The sequence below is a fragment of the Homarus americanus genome, unplaced genomic scaffold, assembly GCF_018991925.1.
Source record: "Homarus americanus isolate GMGI-L3 unplaced genomic scaffold, GMGI_Hamer_2.0 scaffold16850, whole genome shotgun sequence".
In the NCBI taxonomy this organism is placed as follows: Eukaryota; Metazoa; Arthropoda; class Malacostraca; order Decapoda; family Nephropidae; genus Homarus; species Homarus americanus.
Window position 1 is genome coordinate 38262 of NW_024728558.1, and position 7162 is coordinate 45423.

Consider the following 7162-nt stretch of genomic DNA (forward strand, 5'->3'; position numbering starts at 1 on the left):
TATATATATATATATATATATATATATACAGTATATCTAGGGTAACAGCCCTGACAACATAATTATATTGCCTTGGGAAATACCCGGACGTGAGTCATGGGATGCCAGGTGAAATTATTCTCCAATAGTTAATTCCATCACGTTTCTCCCTTTCGCTGGTAATTCTTTATATTTAATTAAATATTACTGTAGATGATCAAACATAGAAATTAATTTTATGTATTCAAGGACCAGGGTGTTCTACAATTAATAAAAGGAAATAAGTAAATTTCTCCAGCTGATATCGGTAATTCCTGGACGTCAGGTATATAAAGTGAACACCAAGGAATTGTATCATCACACCTTACTCCTGTCTCTTGCTGATATCGTAACTGAGGTAAGCTTACATTCGTTTTAAATAATACTGAAGTATACACAGAATGACGACTATTAAGTGCGTGGTGTAAGTTTGGTGTTTTCTCTCAAGTTTTATATATACAGTATATATTTCATGTAGATCCACAATGAAAACGTGGATAAGATAAATCTTGATAAAATCACACGGGAAAAGGGAAACACCGGAGCACCTTAGCTTTCGTCTTCATTCAAGACATCTTCAGAGGCAACTGGATTACATGGACAGAGAGAGGCTTAAATATACAGGGTGACCTTATTAAACATGAGGTCAGGCCATAATGATGTCATCCACTAGTCCCCACACCAACACCAACACACACTTAGAGAAGCTTAAGAGAAAGGGGGCGACGAAACTAGTCAGGTCAGGTCAGGTCAAAAATAAGGGACCCACTAAATAACTATCCTACATCTAGCTCCTAGGTTTTTAAAGCATTTTTAACCTTGGGCCACTGACAAATAAATTTATGTAACATAATATCAGTTTTGAACTGACCATCAATAAGGTTAATTGATTTTAATTCCTTAATCAAACTAGCTTCAATCAGAAGTCTTTCTGTGACACAAGATGGTTTGAACACTTCTAAGCTTTTTCCCCAAGCAATGTGATGATTATTATTCCTAACATGAACGAACAAGGCACTGCTAAGGTGCTCCGTTGTTTCCTTTTTTCCCCGTGTGATTTTATCAATATATATATATATATATATATATATATATATATATATATATATATATATATATATATATATATATATATTAGATGGAAATAAAATAATGCAATTCAAATCTCAAATTGTACTGAAGCCCCTTCCTAGTGCAACACCTTTAAGAAGTCGGGTATTCTGAATCATAGTTAACATGGTGTATATACAGTACATGTGCGGGAGGGGGGCAGGGGGTATGAAGCAATGTCCACAAGTGGTAAATAAAATAATATATCATGCCAAATATGAAACATCGAGAAAAGCGAGAGACAGTGAAATTGAAATATATACCAACATACTACAATATGCAATTTCTATCCTTATACTTTCCTCGCCAGCTCTACTATCTTCCTCACTAGAATCCCAAACTGGGGTTCTCTCGACCTTAATACAACAAGAAAAGTCCACCACTAGACGTTCTTTATGTACAGTTCATTCATAAGGTTCATTATACAGGTCAGACCCAATGTACATTGTGTTCTGTGAGTAAAAGTTTCCTCTCAACAGGCTGGTGAACCATGAATACCAAGAGCATTGTATTCCTGCTGGTGCTGGTGATCGTGGCCGTCACCGTTGTCAATGGTGAGTCACCTTAATTATATTTTATCTCAGTCCAGTGTTTGCTGAGTTGCCCAGGTTCTTGGCGAGCCACTCCTGCGCTTGATGCGTCATTTCATTGTTGATGAGTCATTCTAGACGTCTAGAATATGGTGACACATCCTGATGCTTGAAGATAGGCAAAAATATGATGAGATCGCCTTGTCAGTTTTAAGTAAACCTTTCTTACAAGGAAATTTACGAAATTTTATTCAATCACCTCTTTTTTAAATTTAAAGTAATCTCTTTCATACATTGAAAAATAATGCATTGAACACCTCTTCCGATGCTTCGATATTGCATTAAGAATGACATAGTGTTGTTACGAGTTTCTTTTTAATAATGGTTTCAGAAAATGCAAAGCTTTGAATACATCCTTACACACACATATATATATATATATATATATATATATATATATATATATATATGTATATATATATATATATTTCATTAGCCCAATAAAGCACGCGGACTTCTACATACAATCAACACCTCAACCCGCCAGGATTCGAACCCACGGCCAACGAGCCCATGACTGTGACTGGGGAATGATAACCGCTGGACCACCAGGATACAAAAGCAGTCCTAGACTTTGTTATATTTCACACAAAGCCTGTTCAACGAGCTTAAGGCGCCGTGAACCTCTAATTGGGACTACCCGTATCACGTAGGTGGTCAGAGTAACGTTTTACCAAATCCGGCTTCGATACACGAGGATCCATATATATTTCATTAGCCCAATAAAGCACGGCGCCTTAAGCTCGTTGAACAGGCTTTGTGTGAAATATAACAAAGTCTAGGACTGCTTTTGTATCCTGGTGGTCCAGCGGTTAGCATTCCCCAGTCACAGTCATGGGCTCGTTGGCCGTGGATTCGAATCCTGGCGGGTTGAGGTGTTGATTGTATGTAGAAGTCCGCATGCTTTATTGGGCTAATGAAATATATATGGATCCTCGTGTTTCGAAGGCGGATTTGGTAAAACGTTACTCTGACCACCTACGTGATACGGGTAGTCCCCATTAGAGGTTCACGGCGCCTTAAGCTCGTTGAACAGGCTTTGTGTGAAATAAAACTAAGTCTAGGACTGTTTTTGTATCCTGGTGGTCCAGTGGTTAGCGTTCCCTGGTCACAGTCATGGGCTCGTGGGCCGCGGGTTCGAATCCTGGCGGGTTGAGGTGTTGATTGTATATATATATATATATACATATATATATATATTTATATATATATATATGTATATATATTTAATATACATATGAAGTCCTTTTCATTTATTTTTCATGGTCTTTTTCAAATTTCTCTATCTGTTTTTACTTAAATCCAGTATGTTGAGTTTTAACAAATAACAACAACTAAAAAACTTAATATTCAATTAAATTCTCAGCTTTAAGTAAAGGTAATGTGAACAACTCATAATAATACTGCGGGTGACGATAGGATGGGCTAAACTAGTCATATAACCTTAATACCGTGTATCAGTGTTACATGAACACCTGAGTGCCGTGTACAAGTGTTACATGAACAACTTAATACTGTGTACCAGTGTTATATGAACGCCTTTGTACCGTGTACCAGTCTTACATGAACACAAAGTACCGTGTACCAGTGTTCATGAACACCTTCGCACGAAATAGCAACAAGGAGATCTCTAAGTGTGGCCTCTTTTTTCCCTCGCCTATATTCTTCCATGACAAAAGTGAAATATCTGGGTTAGTGGATTTCACAATCTGCTTCTAACGCCCTCCTTTCGTCTCCAACAGGAAGCATCAAGTATCCCTGCCCACAAGTCAACGGGTTTTGTGTAAGTTTTTGTAGTTACGGACAAGAAATATCTACCGGCATCTGCTACGGCAATAATATATGTTGCAGGGTAAAACAGCCTTACCACTAGTCCACAACAGTGGCCAGACCTGACGGACGCCACCATGACCTATAAGAAGACACCCTCAACTGTGTTTGGTGATCATCGACGAAACTTCTGTTTTCACATGCGATTCGAGAACTTGCTTTACCTATGATTTTTTTTAAGCATTTGAATTCTGCAACAACCTTTATTTTCTTGTTCTTGCACATTTTAAGAAATGATGGAGAATATTAGTAAAATTTAATTTAACTTGAGACTTGCGTCATTAGCATGCGCATCTGCTTATTTTTGACGTGTATTGCCTTGTTAATTCCCTCATCTATAAATGATAACATTTATCTTTGTTTTGAGATCTTGATAATAAAATTGTTATGCTAAAACTGAAATAATTGCCTCTTATACCAACACTTATTCCCTCATTGGACCAGTAAGAGACCCGTTTTGTAAAGTTAGTACTGTATGTTTACTGTCACCTGAACACAGTGTAAGGAGTCGGAGAAACGGTTTTACTCCACTGCTGTAACAACATAAGTAACTTTTGGAGCAGGAAAAAGGAAAGTGACCGAATGAGAACAGAAGAGAAGGGAGAGAAGATAGCATGTACTGTACCCAAAACTTATATAAGCATCTACCCAACTTTTCCTTGTAAACCATTGTCTGCCTAAATGGTTTCACACATACCTTTAACTGAAATAGTGTGAAAAGTTCTCCAGGCATTTTTTCAGTGAAAATTTATTAATTTATGTATAGAATTGATGTAAGAAATGTGTTATAAATACTAATGATAAGATTAAGTAATAAATTACGTATAAAACTCATAATTAATAAGCTATTTAAAGAAAAATTCGCTTTAACAAAATTCTTCTAAGAAGATACAAAAGTCAAACGAGTGTTATACAGGAGAATAACAACAAAGAAATTGTTAATGATAAGAACGACTCAACAAAAGTTCTTCATTGGATTACAAAGTGAATTACTGAGTACAAAATTAGTAAGAACAAAAAATAAGCTTATTTAATAAATTTGTTCAAAGATCACAGTTCTCACAGGAGCAAGAAAATAATGCAATCACAGTGAATGCATTTGACCAACTATTTTCATCACCCATACTGCTACCTCTTGATCTGCCCATTGACAAAGCAGTCTATAGAGGTGTGAACTGCCGGAGACATTCAAAAACAATTTTCATCCAGGTGTAACAGCATCTTTGCTTTATATAAATACACCCCAATGAATAACATCATGTTATTCATCAAATTATTCACCAAGTGATTTACCATGTTGTTTATGACTAGATCACTGAAGTTGCATCTATCACGGGGGTCGAGCTGATTCAGTAAACACCGCTCGCTTCCTACCACTCTCTCACGCCCAGTGGGGAGCAGTTCACTCCATACCGCTATACAGGGAAGTTTACACTTAGCAGAAGTATTATCTCAAAGTAATTTACGTAACACTTCCCTGGAAAGAATTCACAATATATTATCTCAGATTATATCTGTGGATATACGGTACTTTCTTTCAGTTTAAAAATAGAAAATGCCAAGAAGTGTTTACATCAAGCCCTGCCACTTCAGAGTTCCAGAACTTAATTAAAACAATTAATGTGATACCAAAACAGCTCTCACACTTGGTGTCAAACAGTGAGACGAATTCTATACACTTGTACAGCACTCAAAAAAAAAAAAAAATATTGATGACACAAGTGACATTCTAAGTGAATCATCATCAAACAAAGTATTTTAGTGGGAAATAGGTGGACAGTGGTTATAAACACCTGCAAAACGTCTACACAGAAATCCAGTGGTAACAAAGATAATATAAAGACTTGCTGACATAGCAGTCAACCCGCCAGCATCAGCTCACAGATCATGGTGACCCAAATGGAGCCGACACCAGACGAGCCTACCCGAGTGTTGTCTTAGTGTCCTAGCTAGCTAATAGCCAGCCAGCCAACCAGCAGCCAGCACTACAACACACGAGTAATAGGAAAGTTGTCATCGTGGTTCCAACAAGCAGACAAGCTGGCAGCCTCTTGATTAAACAATCAAGCCTCTCCAGTGTACAAGAAAGGTCAGCCCCAGGTTGATCGCCGCAAGAAAGGTCAGCCCCAGGTTGATTGCCATAAGAAAGGTCAGCCCCAGGTTGATCGCCGCAAGAAAGGACAGCCCCATGTTGATCGCCATAAGAAAGGTCAGCCCCCAGGTTGATTGCCATAAGAAAGGTCAGCCCCCAGGTTGATTGCCACAAGAAAGGTCAGCCCCAGGTTAATCACTGCTAGAAGGAACAGCCCCAGGTTGATCGACATAAGAAAGTTCAGCCGCCAGGTTAATCATGACAAGAAAGGACAGCCCCAGGTTGATCGCCACAAGAAGTGTGATGCCATGCTTCCCAGAGTGGGGCGTCTTTAACTTCTGGCGTCGAAACTCTACAGATTCTTTGGTCAGTTAGATCACAAACAATCATTATCTTACAGACTCCACAAACACAAGTGAACTTCCAGAAGTCTTCAAACGCAGTCAATATAAAATAAATTATATGCACAACGGTCTAAAAGCAAAATTAAATAACACATTTATAAAGTAAGAGAGGACCCAAACAAAGTATATATACTTTTAATAATTTTAATTCTCTTTCTCTTCATTTCCATAACTCATTATAAATACTTTTCCACTACTCCTTGAGTGGGCAACATAGTATAATGGAACAGAACACAATGCGAGGAAAATATATATGAATAGGAAAAGTATAGAGAGTAGGAATGTAAAGATAGGAAACTTGGTAGGTTGGCCGGGATGTTATTTACTCAGCGTCAATACGCTTATCTTATCTCGTGTGTCAATACACATATATTACTTCTTAAAGGGACAACTTGTTAAACACCTCTTCGATACAACTATTTATTAATTCACTCAATGACATGGACACATTAATATCACTATTATATCGGGGTACTAACACATTATGTTTTACGTTACTCGACACTGACTCTCGGACACCCCTGAATGAATACACTTCCCACAGTAGGTAACTCACCCAAGGAATCGCTCTGACAAGACTCACGTGTACCCTGGCGTAGGCCCAGTGGATGCTTGGCTGCCTCCTATGGGAGGCCTCTGCTTAGCTGGGGTCTGGTCGGGAAGTCCCCCTCCCGACCTGGGGAGAGGACAAGCGTGAACTCTGAGAATCTTCAGAGCAATGTTCGTCTCCTCAGAACGTTCGAATGGCCACCAGGATCAGGAAGGATAATGGCCAGAATGAAAATCAGAACCAGAATGATCATGGAATGGGACTGTAGGGCCTTTATATGCATTATCGTAGCTAGGGGGGGGGCGGTCCGCCCCGGGCGGCACTTTTGGGGGGCGGCACTTTTGGGTCTGCTCATCACCCATATCTGCAGCTACTGGAGACGTTAATCCATCCCTTTGTATCGGCGGCAAGTTAATCCCTGTCGTGTCTGACCTAACACCTGACCCACATCTGTCTCCTACTATTCAGAACGAGTTTATAGAAATTTTGGGAGAAAACGTAAGAAGCAAAGTCATCAAGCAAGTAAAAGAAGCAAAGTACTTTTCCATGATATTCGACAGCACTCCTG

General features: G+C 38.7%; 1 long non-coding RNA gene across 1 annotated transcript; it reads left to right on the forward strand.

The window, feature by feature from the left end:
• The first annotated feature begins 328 nt into the window (after positions 1-328).
• On the forward strand, positions 329-3950 carry LOC121866139. Its single transcript, XR_006088899.1, has 3 exons — positions 329-376; positions 1608-1682; positions 3461-3950. It is a non-coding gene; the product is annotated as an uncharacterized LOC121866139 (long non-coding RNA).
• The last annotated feature ends 3212 nt before the right edge of the window (positions 3951-7162 follow it).